Source organism: Tursiops truncatus, chromosome 15 (genome assembly GCF_011762595.2).
Source record: "Tursiops truncatus isolate mTurTru1 chromosome 15, mTurTru1.mat.Y, whole genome shotgun sequence".
Lineage (NCBI taxonomy): Eukaryota > Metazoa > Chordata > Mammalia > Artiodactyla > Delphinidae > Tursiops > Tursiops truncatus.
This window is the reverse complement of record NC_047048.1, coordinates 33,378,964-33,397,278: the sequence shown is the minus strand read 5'-3', so window position 1 is coordinate 33,397,278 and position 18,315 is coordinate 33,378,964. Positions and strand designations below refer to the sequence as shown.

At 41.4% G+C, this 18,315-nt stretch overlaps 1 protein-coding gene and 1 long non-coding RNA gene across 20 annotated transcripts in view; one reads left to right on the top strand and one right to left on the bottom strand.

The window, feature by feature from the left end:
- The window catches only part of RBFOX1 (RNA binding fox-1 homolog 1), a 2,189,093-nt gene that overhangs the window by 425,346 nt on the left and 1,745,432 nt on the right, over window positions 1–18,315 (top strand). The window lies entirely within an intron of this gene.
- On the bottom strand, window positions 11,685–15,507 carry LOC141276597 (uncharacterized). 2 transcript variants are annotated; one of them, XR_012326493.1, is made up of 3 exons: window positions 15,459–15,507; window positions 13,299–13,493; window positions 11,685–11,843 (listed from the first exon to the last, which is right to left on the bottom strand). It is a non-coding gene; the product is annotated as an uncharacterized lncRNA (long non-coding RNA). The 2 variants fall into 2 exon arrangements; XR_012326494.1 differs by lacking the exon at window positions 15,459–15,507 and adding an exon at window positions 15,226–15,431.

Here is an 18,315-nt window from a genome sequence, read left to right as displayed (position 1 = left end):
AGAAATTCATCAAACACATACATATTGAGCATTGACTATGAGTCAGAAACTCTATTAGCTGTTTGGATACAGCAGAGAACCATGAAGACATATTTCTGCGTTCATGGAATGAAGACATAGTGCAAAGAGAACTTGTAAGAGGGGCTCTCAGTGGAGCCTGGAGCAGGTTTCTCTGAGTTCAGAGGTTGAGTAGCACGTATCCAGGGGAAGAATGTTCTCGGCAGAGGAAACCATGTGTGCAAAGGCCTCGTGATGAAGAAAGCACTGTGTTCTGGAGGAATGCGTAAAGGACTTGTGAAGATGCATTATAGGTGCGAGGGGGATGAAGTGAGAGGCACAGCAAGGGAGATAGGAGGTCTTTAAGACCAAGGTCTTCAGGGAGCTTTGTCTTTATCCTAAGAACCATTTGCTGAAATGAGCAATAGGACGGTCATGCGTGGTGGAGGTGTATATGTGTGTGCATTTTATCTGCTCAGCATCTGAACTCCTTTCCTGTGCTTGGGGAATCATTGTTGTGTGGGTGTAATGGGAGTCAGGAAGCTAAAAACACCAGATACTCACTCTTCCCCTCTCCTGGCAGCTTGGTGTGGGCATGTGAGTGTGGGCCAATCCAATACTTTCTCTTGGCTCTGGAGGGAGAGCTTAGAGCCTGTTCTTGTGACAGTACCAGCCAGTCAGCAACCTCTGAATAGGGCAGTGTGGTCCGAACCTGACTCTTCTGTGGTCATCCTGGTTATGGTGGCTGGTTTTATTCTTCAGCCTCCATGGCAAGTTGGTGAGCAATCCAGTATCTTTCCGAAGAACTCTTTCTGATTAAACACATCCCTGCCAGTTTCTTTTGTTTGTAACCAAGAACCCCGATCGATACAGGAAGTGAACGGTCCTAAGTGTGTGCTGGGGGTGGGTGGGTGGGGATGGGGATGAGGGAGTCACGATTATCTTTATGACATTTGAAGTCAGACAGTGCTCAGGGGCTTCCCTGGTGGCTCAGTGGTTAAGAATCCTCCTGCCAATGCAGGGGACATGGGTTCGATCCCTGGTCTGGGAAGATCCCACATACTGCAGAGCAACTAAGCCCGTGCACCACAACTACTGAGCCTGGGCTGTAGAGCCCGCGAGCCACTACTGAGCCCACACACCACAACTACTGAAGAGTGCGCGCCTAGAGCCCGTGCTCTGCAACAAGAGAAGCTATGACAGTGAGAAGCTCGCACACTGCAATGAAGAGTAGCTCCCACTCGCCCAACGCAGGAAAAAAAAAAACAAAAAACAAACAAACCCACCAGCGCTCAGTAGTCAAATAAGCACAAAGAGGGAGTCCTGTCCATGGTACTGAATGGTTGTTAATCAGTGCTTTCTTCTGGGTGTTTGAATCCCTCCCCAGGAACCTATTAGCCACCAAAGGCAGGTGTAAACCTCAGCTGAGGTCTCTACTCTTCCTCTGGTACTTCCTACTGCGCATTTTCTTTGGACATATACAGCATGGAGTTTGTCTACATCTGTGTTCTCAGAGGAAGGTGGTGACAATACGTGCAGGATGGTGGTCATTAAAATCTATTTTGGGTCAGCCCCCTGTTCCAGTACAATTATATATGCTTCTCAAACCTCTCTCTTCCCTTCCTTATTTGCTAACCCTGCTCACGAATAAGGGTGGACAGATTCCTGGGAAAGAGCGATGGCTTAATTAATGGTAATGTGAAGGATGTAGGTGCCTCAGTGATTGGGGCTCCGTGAATGCAGAATTGGATGGAAGGTTGAGGTGCAAAATAGGATAATTGAACTGTTAGCTGAACTGGAATTTAGCAGTTAATCACTTTTATGAAACCTGCATCTCAATTCATTACTCCGTTTATGCCTTGTTGCAATACAGAGCTGTTCAGCTAATTGGTAAACAGGAGCCAGGCAGTGTACCCCGGAAAGGGCAAGGCTATCAAAGGTAGTGTGATATTTTATATGAGTGCACATCTCCATTCCATCCAGCCAGGAGTTACCTATCAGCTTGGGCTCCATGCTGTTTCTCAGGTAGGCACTAAACATCGTAGTGAAGTCATACTCTTATGTCCCGAACAGAACTGCTGACAGTCAATTCTGTTTCATGAAGTTCCCTACCCAATTAATACCTGGTAATGAACTTTCTAGTATGATGATTAAAGTAATGGGTTTTTGGCAGCAGAGCTTTCCAAATTGGAGGTGGGAGTCTACATAGATTCCCTGTGTGACACTGGACAAGCTAATCCCCCTTCTGAACCTCTGTTTCAGTTGCGCCTACCTCAAGAGTGTTGTAGTGAGGATTATATGGGGCACATTTCATAATGAGAGCAAAGTGTCTACTACAGTGCCTGATATATGGTGTGCATGTTCAATCAGTGCTAGGTCTTACTATTATCTTTCACCTAGAAATTCTTTTTCTGTTGTTGTTTATTTGTTTTAAGAATAGGAGGAGGGCTTCCCTGGTGGCGCAGTGGTTGGGTTCTCCTGCCAATGCAGGGGACACGGGTTCGACCCCTGGTCTGGGAAGACCCCACATGCCACGGAGCAACTAAGCCCATGCGCCAAAACTACTGAGCCTGCTCTCTAGAGCCCGTGATCCATAACTACTGAAACCCGTGTGCCTAGAGACTGTGCTCTGCAACAAGAGAAGCCACCGCAATGAGGTGCCCACGCACCACAAGGAAGACCCAACGCAGCCAAAAATAAATAAATAAAATAAATAAATTTATGAAAAACAACAACAACAAAGAAAAGGAGGAGTAAGAAAATAATCTTTTCCATTTGTTTATTAAATCAGAGACAGAAACTGAAGGGGGAAATTAGAGTAAGTAGCTGATTGATTTAATAGAGGGAGGTTTATCAACAAAGACTTCAAAAAAAAGGGGGACTTTTATGAGACTGACTAGGAACAAAGGAAAGTGTAAGGGGCATAAAATTTGGATTGGAGGTATGGATATAGGACATCATCAATAAACCTTTCATTATTTTTGGAGGGGGTCTTAATGAAAATAGGGCCTTAGTCTCCTGATGATCTACTTGTTTTGTTTGATGGAGGAATAAAGAGGCCCCATCTGAAAAAAAAAATCTTCATTTTGAAGACAAGACTGTTATACCCCAATATTCTAGTGAACCTTCCTTTCCTATTTAATTTCAGAGCTCTCTCTTTCCTAGAACGCAGACATGAAACCATGGTGGCGGGGGGGGCGGGACGCTAAGTTAGGCACAAATCTAAGTGAAGGACTCCACTGTATACTTGGAATTGCCTTTAATGACTAAAACTTTCGTACTGAGTCAAGCTGTAGGTTTTGGATTGCCTTGTTAAATACATTTCTATTCCATCCCAGCAGACAGGCCTGCTGGAGGCATGGTATTGGCAATCATGAGTGTAGGTGGTAGGAGTCACAACAGTGAATGAGAGAGAAAGTGTTGAGAAGGAAGAAAAATACCTGAGGATACAACCTTGAAGAATGCCAAACTTTAAGGACCATCAAAAGCATTGGGCTCTTGTGAAACATTTTTGGACTTTGAGAGAAGATGCTTATGTGAAGATGGTTCACCATTTATTCTCACATTCAACAAGTATTTATTGAGAACCTTCTGTGTTCCAGGCATAGTTCTAAATGCTAGAGATAGACTAATAAACAAAATCTACATAGTCCCTTCCCTGTAGGGCTTGCATTTGTGGGGGTAATCGGACTATAAAATTAACAACTGTAAACAAGATAAACTTGAAGTGTCATAGGTGCCATGAAGGAAAGAAATAAAGTCCTGATGGTTTCTAGGGAGGACCTCTTAGATAAGGTGGTCAGGAAAGAAAGACCATTCTGAAAAAATAAGATTTGATCTGAGACCTGTAGGGTTAAAAATATCCAGTCATGCAAAGAGCAGTGAGGAGGGGGGATGTTTCAGGCAGTGCTATCGGTGTGTGCAAAGGCCCTGAGGTGGAAATAAGCCTAAAGTGTGTGAGGAATATATAGCAGGACTAATCCAGCTGAAGAGGAGTGAGTCTGAGTGTTCTGAGATGAGTCTGGAAGAGACAGAACTTTGAAGGTCACGGTAAGGAGTTTGAATATCTTCCTGTGAGCATTGGGATGCATTAACACATCTTCCCCTTGTTGAAATGCCTGAGTACTGGGTCTAGAGGCCTGTGATACATTAACTCATGTAGGACACAGTCATAGTTTGGTTTCAGATTACTGTTTCGTGTCAGGCACTGGAGTATACGACACTGAAAGCTATTAATGTAAATTACTGATTGCTCCTGCTGGCTTTGTTACAGTTTACTCCAATGAGGGATTAATAAATGTGTCATGCCTTGCAAATTTGCATCCATTAAAAACCTTACTGTCATGGGGGCACCACTGATCCCCTTTGGGGGGGTCTAAGAATAAAAAAGGAACACCATGCAGCTGCTGCACCTAGTATTCAATATAAACTGGTTAAAATAATATCATCGATGGGAAAGTACTTTGAAAAGAGAAACTCTATAATTATCAGGTGGTGCTAGAGATAAGCATGAAAGTCACAGTCTAGGTACCTCTGATACATACTTGCAGTGGAAGAGATTATCATGTGTTAATCCCTGACTCATACTAGGAGCTTTCATAAATGTAATTACTTTTCATCCTGATAACCCTGGGAGGTAGGTATTATCCCCATTTTACAGATAATGCAACTGAGTTTCATAATAGATAAATAATTGGCCCCAAATCTCACAGCTGGGAACAGGAAGAGCTCAAGTTTTTATCCAAGATTATCTGACTTGAATAACACTGCATTGAAAGAGAGGTGTCTAAATCCTCGGCAGCCACACACTGAGTTGATGGAAGAGTTTGAGAGGTCCTTGAATTTTCCTCACCAGAATTGACAACCAGATATGTGAACTATATTACGGCTCTTTCTTTAAAAGTGAGAACTTCACATTTCAAAGACTGGCTGCAGTAAAATGTCGGGTGAAACGAGGAGCTTCGTAACTCCTGGAGGTAGGTATGAGTCCTGGCTCTGCTTCTTGCTTAAATTGTGTCTGTGGACAAATTATTTAACCTCTTTGGGACTCTGCTCATTCATTATAAAATGGGAATAATAACAGTGCCTACCTCTTAGGGATGTTGTAAGGATGTACAGAGATAAGGCATGGAAATTGCTTAGTACCATGCATGGTGTATAATAAGCTCTTACTAAAAGCTACCTATTATTTTTCTCATCCCAGAGAGATTTGAACAATATAATATAGAGAAAGTAAAATTTATAGTTGCAACTGCCATATTAACAGCCACCATTTTGTTGGAAAAACAGACAAGGCAATGGTTGTTTTGATTTTGCTGAAGTCTAGAAAATATTACTGACGTCTCAGATTCTTTGAACTTGAGTTCCTCAACCTTGGATGCAAAATTGAATCACTTGGGGAAATTTTGATAAATACTAGGGGTCCTTCCCCAGAGATGCTGACTTAGTTGCTCTAGGGTGGAGCCTGGGTGTTGACATCTTTTAAAGCATCCTGGGTTGAGAACCACTGCTTTCTATTGGCTGTGGAGTTCAGAGGTCATGGGGTGCATTCCCTATGCTTCACCAGACTTGACCTAGTTGGGATAGATGGATGACACCATAATAATATATATCTCCTTCATGGCAACAGTTCTCCTCTCTTTTATAGCCACTGACGTGTGTGTGTGTGTGTGTGTGTGTGTGTGCGCGCGCGCGCACGCACACGTGCCTGCCTGTCTGTCTTCCAGGACTAGCCTCATGCAAATGTCAGTTTCTCTTGGTTCTCTCAAGCCTTTCAAGGAAGGACACCTGTTTATAAAAATGACCCCACTACTTAGTGACTTCTGGATATGTTTTTAATGGGACACAAAGTAGGGAGTGAGTCAGCCTTTTCAATCAGCTTCTTCCTCAGCAGGGAGCCATTGAAGCTATCAAATTATATTTCAGATATATCACCTCACACTATAATGAAGTGTATCAGAATGAATGCTTGGCTGGTGTATCTGGGTCCTGTCCTGGGTTGTTTATATTTATTTATGTTTTAAGCTTGCTCAGGAGTATTTGGTTCCCTGGGTTGTGATTCAAATGAGTCTTTAAAATATTTTTATGTGATGCTGCATTTGAGTTCCAGGCATCAGGGAGCCCCAGAGCATGGGGCAGTGACAATTTATGTGGTTTAGATATAGATAGACCAAGTCATTAAAGAATGGGGGTGGGCAGCCAGCCTGTGCCTGGTTTTATTAGGATCTAGTATAAAGTGCATGTGATAGTGATTCTCCTCTTAGCTGAGATGAATTGGTCTCATAAGCAGACACGGAGAGAGGAGGAAAGAAGTATGTGTGGGGGTGGTGTGCCTTCAGCAAGATCAGCAGCAGTTGGAACCATGTGAGTTGGACAACACGTTGCAGCTCCAAGAGGAAGGTATCACCAACCTATTAAAGACGTCACTGGCTTTTTGATTGGACATCCAGAAATTGACGCACTGCCTTTGGTTCTATTACGTTTTCAAAGTTTAATTAAGTTTATACCTCTCCCACCTGGACCTCATAAATAGCCTTCAAGTAAGTCATTTGTCATGGAAGGGCTCTTATGAGTAGCTTCATCTTACAGACAACATTATTATTGCCTAAAGTCTTGCCTTAAATCCATCAATTCAATACAGGCTTCAGTGCCTTACTCAATTTTGACATATTATCCCAAGGGGTTGTTTTCTGATTGGCAAGTGGCTAATTCATTAACTTATCACAAGGGGAGAGAATGAGGATACATTATTAGCTTTTTTTGTTTGTTTGTTTTGTTTTTTTTTTTTTTTTGCTGTACGCGGGCCTCTCACTGTTGTGGCCTCTCCCGTTGTGGAGCACAGGCTCCGGTCGCGCAGGCTCAGCAGCCATGGCTCACGGGCCCAGCCGCTCCGCGGCATGTGGGATCTTCCCAGACCGGGACACGAACCCGTGTCCCCTGCATCGGCAGGCGGACTCTCAACCACTGCGCCACCAGGGAAGCCCCATTATTAGCTTTTTAAATGATGCAACTGATGATTAAAGAGAATTAAATTGAACTTTAGGGGGTCTTTTTTTCCATGCAAGTCAATCCATTCTCTTTTGTGAAAGGTCAAGCTCTTGGTCCAAGTTGAGGTCATCTCAGCCTATATCTAAAGATATCCCTGTTTGCAGTTGGGGGAGATGCTGTGTTCCTTAAGGGCTCATGGGACTGTATATTGGCATGGCCTCTTTGAGAAACAAATTGACAGAATCTACAAGTTTGAAAATGCATATTCCTAGGACATAGAAATTCCACCTTTAATCTTGTGCCTTGGACAACCTTTTACATGTGTGCAAAGAGATGTGTACAAGAATGTTCACTGCAGCCGTGTTTGTAATGGCAGACATTAGGAAATAACATAAATGCCCATCAGTGGAGGCATGGATAAGGAACATGTGTGTATTTATGTGATAAACTACATTGCATCAGTTAGGAATACAGGTAGTTCTTCTTTTAATGTGGTGCTGCACCTTGATTCCTTGCATCAATACGGACAGGCTCAAACACAACATACAGAACAACACTGGGTAGGGAAACACATCAACAGAAGGACACACACTGAGCTTTTGTCAGTGGCTATCTGGGAGGGGGCATTGGGTGGGGGGAATGGGACTGAGCACCATGGTGTCAGCATTATCTGTAATGCTCTGTTTGTTTTAAAGAATGGAAATAATTATGACAAAATATAATATTTATATCTTAAGGTAGTAGGAATATGAGTGTTTTCTCCATGATTTTTGTTCCTCTTAGCACTTTTTAAAGTTCTCAAAGGATGTTGAGTGGAAGCAGGAAGGGGGATTTCCGTCAGAGGCAAACCTGAGGTCTGCCATGGCAAGCTGTCTTCCGTACCTCCAGGGAAGGATTCCAGCTTAACCTATTCAGGAGGCTATTGAGGGATTTCTACTCAACAATTGGGTCTCCTTTCTTGACTTCTAATTATTCACTGAGGAATTTAGTCTTAGTATTTGACCTACTGCTTCCCCTAGGGGGCATATAAGTCAACTTTTCTCTGTATTTGGGTTTGCCAAAACACTCCATTCCAACTACTTGACACTTACGTTGCTACATAAGAAGATTCATTGCTTTTAATGAAAATAATATCTGTGACAATAGGGGGAAAATTATGTGTCAATTGAAGGTAAGATCCCAGTTGCTCTTCGATAAACTCCCTGGACTTCTCTGCCTGCTTCTTCTCCTGCCACTGGTTCACAGTCATCCTGGGATGGACACAGATTCCCAAAATTTGGCCAAGAAAGGGAAAGAAGAGGCTTGTTCCTTCTGAGATGACATAAAGATTTTAGTCCCTAGTGTTAGAAATTCCAACCAGTATTTTTTTGGCACCTGGACACTTACTCAGCATTCAGTTTAGTCATGGTGTGACTGTGACTTCAATGACAAGCATGAAAATGAGGGGGTAGTGAAGCCGATATTGGACTTCAGACTGCAGGGTAGGGTGGGGCTGGCTACTGCCTTTGCAGTTTTCACTGGTGTCGTGAGTGGGATGGGAACCAGGGAGGCAGACTGACTGAGAATGCATGAGGCTTCCAAGAGAACAATCCAACCTCCCAATGCGCTTCGGTTTTGTCTTTGCCTTGGAACCCGTGTATCGATACCTTATTTGACACTTGGAGCGGTATTTTGAAGTTATTTTCTAGAATGTCGTCTAAATTTGGAGTTAGATATTCATTAATGTATTAATTCAACTGATACTTATTGACCCACTGACCATTTGGTAGACCTTGGACTTGTTACTTAGGAAAAAAATGGTGCAAAGAAAGACTTGTACCCTCAAGATGCTCCCAATATAGTAGGACAAAGAGACAATTAAGGTTGAGTGTAATGTATGTTTAATAGGCATTGAACATGTGTGAAAGTCCAAGACTGGAGACTGTGGTGCCTTTGTGAAACTCAAGGCCCTTCAGTATCATGGAGTGTGGACTGAGAGGGAGAGGGATGTAAAATAGACTGTCTGTAACTCCCTCCTCACTAATTACTGGCTGTATAACTTTGGGCCAGTCATTTAACTTCTTAGCTCTCTCATCTGTAAAATGTGATACTGATAATAACCTCTTAAGGCTAGTATGAATATTAAATGAGGCAGCAAAGATAAAGAGCCATTCTGAAAGCTATGTTCAGATGCTTTGGTACTATTACACAGATTAGGTAAATGGAACCAACATAAAAGTTATCCTAAAGTTTATGTCTAGGACATTGGCTTCCCTGAAAGACATGTTAGAGAAAGTCATTGTAATGTCACTCTCAAATCAGCGTCCCCCTAGGGTGACCAACTACCCCAGTTTGTCTGGTTCTGTTTCAGTTTTAGCACTGAGAATTACATATCTGGGAACCTCCCCCACTGCCCCCACCCCCAGTCCCAGGCAAACTGGGACAGTTGATCACCCTAATCTCCACTCTTGGCTCCACTGTGAGAGTCTAAAGTATCTGGTACCTAGGGTCTCAATGTTGAGTACACATTTTACATTTTAAAAAATTACTTCATATTGTGGTTGCCATCTCCCTCCACCAGCTTCAGAGAGAAAGCTCTCTCTACTCTGTACAGTTAAGGAAATAGACAGAGGATGTATTGGTTTTGGTTTTTTAACCTAAACTCATAGTTGAAGCATTTATTCTCTTTCTCTGCAAGAGTCCAAGTTTTAGTAAAAAATGTACTTTGAGAAATCAATACAAGATTTGATCCAACCAGGTCAAGGTCTCCAGCTGACCTAATCTTAATTCATTGTGAAAGTATTTCTATTTATTAAACTCTCTTAAGTCTACGCAAAAGCTGCAAGAAATGCTGTTTAGGTATGAAAGAAAGGGAGCTCAGAAGGCTAAATTTAGATAACACCTGAGTCACTTTGCTGCTAAGTAGAATTTAATAGAGGTGCATCTCTGTAATCTTTATATGTGTTTGGCATGACAATTTATTTTGTTTGCCAGGAATGAATACTTAAGGGAAAAAAAAAACCTTTTTGAATTGCAACATGAATTTCATATCAACAAGGGCCATTTTGATTTAAAGGCCCATTTTCCATAGCAAGGGATAATTTATGTTTGGTGCAAAGCTGCTGCCCTTCTTTTGCAGGGCAGAATTCTTGAATACATTTTAGCCTCTTAAAACATGTATTTCCTGTTTGTGAGGATAGAGAGAGGTGGTTTCTTCATATCCAAAGTGCCCTAGGATACCCTTTTCTCTCCAGCTCTGAGATATTGTGATTGGACTGGTCCAAACTTGAACTGGGTTGTTAGTGGCCTGAACTGGTCTCCATGGGTTATATTAGAGAGAAGTTCATTACCTACCCAGTGCCTCACATGCAATTAGTGAGACAGGTTGGGCTATAAAATGGCAAAGATTAAAGATCACTCAGACAAAATGGAGAATTTATTGCAGATATATTAGTACATCCCAGGTAATCTGAGGATGTGGCATGGAACATCTGGGCCTCAAAAAGACTAGAATTAGAGACTCAGAAGTTGCCAGGATCCTCTTTTTCTGTCTCTCATCACTGCTTATATGAGTTTCAACATCTCTTTCCAGAGACCAGCTATGAGAATGTGAGTGGCAACTCTAGAGGCTCAAACCTTATGATTCCACCTACCAAAGAGGGACCCCATTCCTTCCTTTGATAACTACTCAAAAAACTCAAAGGCAAGATTTTATATGGACCATCCTGGGTCAAGTACCCAACTTCGAATCAATAATCTCAGGTCTGCAAGCCTTGGTTATGTAGCACAAACATGGCACCTGGGAGTCCCACTCTGGGTATCAGGGTCATGTCCAGAGACCTGGAATTGTGGGGGTGGGGGAGGACAGCCATTCCAGGTAATGTTAACTATGGTGCCCACTAGTGGTGTTTCTCTCAGCTCCATCACTTACAGTTGTAAGGCTCGGAGCAAATCATTTACCAGTTACCTGGTAATGTGGTTATCACAATATCTACCTTATAGTGTTAGAAATAGTTAAATCACATATATTCAGGACATACTATGGTGCCTGGTATATAGGAGGCAGGTGATAAATGGTAATAGTGATTATAATAGTGTGAATTTGGTGATGGTGATAAGGAAAGGGGAAGATAGTATTAGTTGCCTGCTCAAACTTCTGTGGAATCTTAAAGATTGTTCATCATATAGGAAATGTTGCACTAAGCTGAATAGGAGGTCTTATTTTGCATATCAGCAAAGTCTTCTTTGGGTCTTAGAACATTTCTCTTTGTCCTCTGCAAATACCAGAGACTTATCAAGACAAAGATTTCTTTTTTTTTCTTAATTTATTTTTTACTGAAGTATGGTTGAATCACAGTGTTGTGTTAATTACTGCTATACAGCAAAGTGACTCAGTTATACATATATATATTCTTTTTCATATTCTTTTCCACTATGGTTTCTCACAGGATATTGAATATAGTTCCCTGTACTATACAGTAGGACCTTGTGGTTTATCCACTCTATATATACCAGTTTGCATCTGCTAATCCCAAACTCCTAATCCAACCCTCTCCCACTCCCTCCCCCTTGGCAACCACCAGTCTATTCTCTATGTCCTTGATTCTGTTTCTGTTTCATAGATAGCTTCATTTGTGTCATATTTTAGAGTCCACATATAAGTGATATCATATGGTATTTAAGACAAAGATTTCTTATAGAATTTCTGTGTTATGGTCACATTCATTCATTTATTCTTACATCAAATATATATTTGAACTATTATGTCCCAGGAACTTTTCAGAACAGGTTTTACAGTAGAGAGCAACACAGATAAGGTCTGTTTCATCTTGCAGCAATCACTTTAGTTGGGATGGGGGGTGGACACAGATGAACAAAAACTGGAGGAACAAATCAATCAATAAGTTAATTGTATATTGTGGTAACCATGAGGAAGGAAATAGGCTGGGTGATGTGGGAACAATGGAATGGGATGGTCAAGAGAGGTCTTCCTGAAGAAGTGATACTGCCACTTAGAACATGAGAAGCTGCAGTCCTGCAGAGGGCCAGCAGGAGATCGTTCCTAGCTGAGGCCACAGCAGTAGCAAAAGCTTTGAAAAGGAAAAGATCTTGGTGTGCTTGGTGAAGCTAAAAGAGAGCTGGACAGTAGTAAATGGGGAGGAGCATGGCCTGAAAGGGCAGTGAGGTCAGCCCAGTTAAGAAACCCTGATTGGATTGTTTTTCCCGGAAAAGGAGTCTTAGTTTTCACTTAATGGTCTCAACTCTTTAACCAATTATAAGGCATATGTTGAGGACAGTCATTCATTAACTCCACCCAAATGCATTTTTTTGTTATCACAGCATCATCAGTGCAAGTGAAATCCTTCTGCTATATTACAGAGGGAATCATCTCCCCAAAGGAGCACACCACCAGTCAGTGATGTCCTTAAGAAGGGCTTGGGGTCCTGTCTGCCTATCTATTGGGGTTCAGGCAAATCTGTGTACAGATAAACACTATAAACACTATTGTCAGTAGGTAATTACCTACCACAAAATGTTGTGAGAATTGGATAATATAATGGATAATATAATAAATGTAGCCCCCTTGGCACAGTGCCTGACATGAGGAAGGCACTTAGTAAATAACAACTATCATCACTACCATTACTAATTTGCTTTTGTTTAACCTCTCCCATTAGACTTTGAGGGAGTTGAGGGCAGTTTCTTGAATTTACTTCCCTCTTCATCTCAGAAGCTTAGCAGAAGGTCTAGTACATAATTAGCATTAAATAATTGTATTTTGAATGAGTAGATGGTTAAAGAAAACTGATTTTTTAGGAAGTCACCTCTTTCTCTGAGAAGTCGTGTTCTCTTGAATTGACAGCAGACCCTGACAATGTACACTTCTGATTTTGCATGCCTAGGATTCATTTACCTTTATTGCAACGGCACCTGGATTTTGCTTTGGGGAACTACTTGTTCCCAGTAGGTAGCAGTTTTACCGGAGCCTGTAAAGGAGCCCCATACTTCCAAAGAAGGGAGGCAAGTGACTCAACACAAGTCAATCTTACTCTTTCTCCCAGAATCAAATCTTGAGTGGGGTGACACAAAGATGGAAAATAGTATGGGCTTACTCACCCTGACTGTAACTCTCAGAGGAGGCTAGCCCATAGTCTACTGCCTGGATTCCCAGAGGTGGCTTTTAAGCTTTCCTTCATTTCTCTGAGCTTCCCAATATCCCTATAATAAAATATCTGTTTTGTATGCTCTCCATAGTTAGTTTCTGTTGCCTGCAACCAAAGAACCCTGAGTGATAAAAGAAGATTGGGATGTAGGTGATGAAGCAGAAACCCCACCTGCAACACATAGGCTCTGGGAGGCCAGTGGTCCCTTCATGGTCTTTGTTGGTGGGAGATGCATCAGGGGTACTGGGCTGGTCCGGGCAGTTTGGTAGATCAGTTCTCTCCTATGGGACATGCACAGTTGGAATGGTTCTGCCAAAGTCAGAGACCAGCCAAGTAGACTGTGATCGTAGGAACATTAATTTGTCTCTACAAAGAAGAAAACACGCTTTAGTAAATTTGAAAGGTAAACAGTAGATGGCAGAATGTTATATAATACTCTCCAATGGCTGTGTTAGGTCAGGTTCTTTGTAACCGGTGAAATGTAATAACAATTGTATCGTCAGAAATTTTCTTCAAGAGTGCTACATGTTTGTGTGTGTGTTAAAACACACTGGCCTCACAAGCTTATATGTGGCTGGGTTCACTTGGGAATGCACTTAGAGTAGGTGCTCTGACCTGCTTGGGTCTCCTGGGACTGAAGTTTCTAGGCTGGGATTGGGGTATTCCTTATTGGATACACATTGGACAGAATTCTGTATCAGTTCAGCTGCCATTTATGGTGTGCTCTCCATGCTAGGCACTGTGCAGACGTGGAAAGACTTTGGGTGATTAGGAGGTGTGATGGAAAAACTGTAACCTAACCTTAGTAATTCATACCTCTGTATAATCCCCTCTCTTGAGTTTGGGTAGACCCGTGACTTAATTCTAACTGATAGATTAAACAAAGGTAATGCAGTGAGATGTCACTCCCTTGATTACATTTATATATATACACACTATATGTGTGTGTGTGTGTACATATATATAAATATATATGTACACACACATATATAATATATATATATACTCCTTCCGCTATTATTGTATATATCTATTATATATACATACATACTTATAAGTATATATACTTATAATACAGTTATTATATAATACTTATATCTAATATATTTATATATAACACATAATATATATGTGTGCATATATGTGTATGCATATACATTTGATTGTCATTAGTTACAGTAGTTACATTCTATAAAGTTGCCATACTTTATAGATATATATGTACATACATACATATATACACATACATGCATAATATATACATATACATATATATATATATATATATATATATATATATATATATATATATATACACATATTTCCCCTAGGAGTAATGGAACAGTGGTTTGGGATTTACTACTTCACTGTTCCCAGTGAATGTATGTATATTATGTATTTGTCTGACATAAATTATAATCTTAAATCCTGAAAACAGTTTATCTTGGTAGATTCTGTTTTTTCTATTTTTCAAAAGAGAAAGTGGGGTTTAGAAGTGATAAGGGACTTGCCTGAGGCCACCCCAACCAGGGGCCAAAGTTGGTATTTAAACCCCATCTACCTGGCCTCAAAGCCGGAACTTTTTGCACTGCTCTTAACTGCCTTCTCATATCTCCATCCTCCCGTCATCTCTGTAGGAGAGCTGAAACAAGAAGTCAGAGCATTACCTTGTGCTGCCTCAGCTGGGAATGTGTATTGGGCAACTCAGATTTTTCCTACTATGTGCATTCTTGCACAAATGTCACCAAAAGCATTTCAAGTATTGATTTTGAGGTTACAAATAAATTTTAGCAAGTAGACTAATTCACAAATACAGAACCTGCGAAGAGTGAGGATTGACTCTGTGTGTGTGTGTGTGTGTATGTGTGTGTGCGTGCACATGTGTGTGTATTAACACTCATAGATACATAGAGAAACTCCCCTTGCTGGCTTTGAATAAGGAAGCTGCCATATTGTGAGAGTGGCCTTTGGAAATGGCCATGGCAAGAAACTGCATGCAGCCTCTAGGAGCTGAAAGCAGCTCTGACCAGCAGCCAGCAAGAAAAAGGGACCCCAGTCCTATAGCTGCAAGGAGATGAATTCTATTGATAGTAACGACCTGAAGGAGCCTGGAGTGGATCTTTCCTCAGTTGAGCCTCTGATGAGACAGCCCCAACCAGCACCTGGATTTCCATCTGGTGAAGAGCCTGATCATAGGACCCCACTAAGCTTTGCCTTCACTCCTCATCCAGAGGTACGATACGATAATAAATAGGTTTGTTTTAAGGTTCTGAGCTTGTGATGGGTTGTTATTGCAGCGATAGAAAAGTCATGCAGGGAGTGAGTGCTCACATATTCCTACATGGGGACCAGAATCCCTGGTGGAGGAGCTCGTCTTCTTCCTGTGATCCTAGTGTGATACCTGGTTGTTGAGGATCCAAGCCATCAGGTATTGTGAGGTCATCAGGACATGGCCCACCAATGCAATAGGGTCCTGAGGCCAGGCCAGAGGGAAGTGGCCATCTGGCAGCTGAGAAATAAAGAAGTGAGGCCACACCTGGAAGACAAGGTAAACAATGGAGATGCCAAGGCTAAAGCTATGGCACAAGCAATCTGTCAGCCAAGAGGACAGAGTAGGTAGGTTCTGAGATTAAAGCATTTATGCAGCTTGGCAAATGTCTGGACTCACTACGTAATTCACTGTTTTCCCAGCCACCCCTGACCGTGGGATGTCACGTTAGGGTGTTTTAAGTGTCAGGAAGTTTTCAGATCTCTGCGAAGGCAGTATTCTGGTTGCCATGGAAGAGAGCTTAGTGGACAGATGTGGGTGTAATGCATCCTTGTGTGAATTGTTAAGCAGATCAACCTTTCTGTTGCCAGCAGTCCCCTTAGTTGATAAACCTCCTCCCTTCTGCCAATGGGTACTTTAACCCTTTCCTGACACTAATTTCATAAGTAGGAGATGACAGCTGTGGGTAATGAGACTTGGAAACCATCCAAACTGTAGACTTCTGTATTAAGAGAAAATGATTTTCAGTTTACAATTAGTGCATTTCTAATTTCCTTAAAAAATATGCATAAATACTCACACATGTACATACACACACAGAACCAAAAAAAAAAATCTGAAACTGCATCAAAACATTACAATGGATGTGCCAATGTGGAGGATATGGGGATGAATTTTATTTACTTTTTTCTTTTTCACTTATTCCTTTTTGTTCTACACACTTCCTGTGGTACAACAAAAGGTTAAAAAACTCATTATGTATTGGGGAAAAGGGAAAATTCTTTCTTAGAGGTCAGGCCCTTCTTTCAATCATGCTGACATGGACAGTAGGTGGTGATGGTTTTAAGTGTGGGTGTTTGTGAAGGACGCAGCAAGCATTCTGGTTTCAGAACTTTTGGTGCCAGTGAAATTAAATAATCTTAAATGTCACCTTCAGGGACTCCCTCTTTCCTGCTCTATCCAAGCTGAAACTTGTAGCTTTGATTCCCTTTGCCTAGAATGCCCCTCTCTCCCTTCTTATAAACAGTAACTTCTTGCTCCTCAAAGCTGGCTCAAGTGTTGCCTCTTTGAGGAAGCTCCGCTCACTCAGAGGAGGCTGGGGGTTCATTAGAGGACCCTCCTCTTTGCTGCCTCAGTCCCCCACCCATCACATGTTGTAATGGCCCCGGCAATGCCTGTTTTCCCTAGTTCGGGTAGATGTCTTTTGTATCTATTGCCAGTGTCTGTCATAGCGCTTGGGGGCACAGAGTAAAGTGCTCCATAAGTGAGAGAAATTTGAGCTTAGCTCTCGTTTTGCCTCAAAGTTGAAAATGGATCCCAGCTGTGCTTGGCTCAGAAGTAACCCTGATAGGGTGAGAGTGAACATTGTGCGAAACCAAGATGGTTAGCCAGGGATTTTGCATTCTTCATTTTTCATGTCCTAACTGGGGTGTGCATGCAAGCATGAGGGGTAATGATTTACCAACCTCATTTTCCAAGACTGTTATCCTTCATCTTGACACACTATTAAAATCATTTAATTATCACTATTTTGCCTTGTCATTACGGAGCCACTGTGATCCATTATTTAGGGTTTTCAGGTTTTCTGCCTTCTACCTACTCAGTGGGGGCAGAAGTTGAGATTTCCTGTGTGATTTGGGTTCTGTAACTTCAGGAACACAGACTTATGAGTGAAATCAGCAGGAATTTGGGTGGTGATTTGGAGGATCAGCTGGTCTTCACTTTTACTAAGAGCTAAATTATGCTCAGCGCACTGTAGTTTTTCCTTTTCCACAAACACTCTAAGATCACCACTGCCCTGGGATTCAGGTTTTCTCTGCCTGGTGTACTCTTTCCCAAGGGCTTTGCCAAACGAGTTTCTTCAAATGATACCTCTTAGAGATGTTGGACCTGACTCCTGATTTAAATTGGGCCACTTACCTCTCCTGCCATTATTATTGTTACTCCATGATTCTGTTTGATTTTCTAATTATAAATGTGATACTATATATTTTTTCTTAATAAATCTGGAAATACAGTATGTATAAAAGTCACGCCAAGTAATCCTACCACCTTGGCATTAATGATGGTAATACATTTGGGGTATTTCCTTTCAGTTTTTTTCCTATGCGTTTAGTTTTTTTACCTTGTTTTTATTTTATTTTAAAAAATGTATTATAGAAAATTTCAAACACGCTGAAAAGTAGAAAGTATAACAAGTTCCCATGTACCCACCACCCAACTCCAGCAATCATTACCTATATATTGGGGCAAATAGTTAAGAAGGAAAGCTCCTTTATAGAAAAACCACGGAAATAAGAGCAAGCAGGATGGTAAATCACCCAGCAATCCCTAACAATCACTAGAATATCACCATTTTGCAGCTCCTACTGAAATAATAGAGGTAGTCAATAATGATCAATAACTGCTAAAACCATGAGGTGACATGATGATGGTGAATTTGATGATGGATGGATCAGGATGACACCATCTGAACCCACTGTTCAGTCAAGTGGTAAAATCAGATATTATATATATGCAGTAGGTAATGCCCAGTACCATGCATGATGTGGTCATGCCAAAAAGAAAATAAATTGTATGTGAATCCAATGAAGCTTTTAGACCTAATTGACAGTTATAGGAAATATGAGGTTAGAGGAAAATGTTAAACATAATTTTAAATTTGGATAAAATCAGAGAAATCCAGAAAGTAGGAAATCC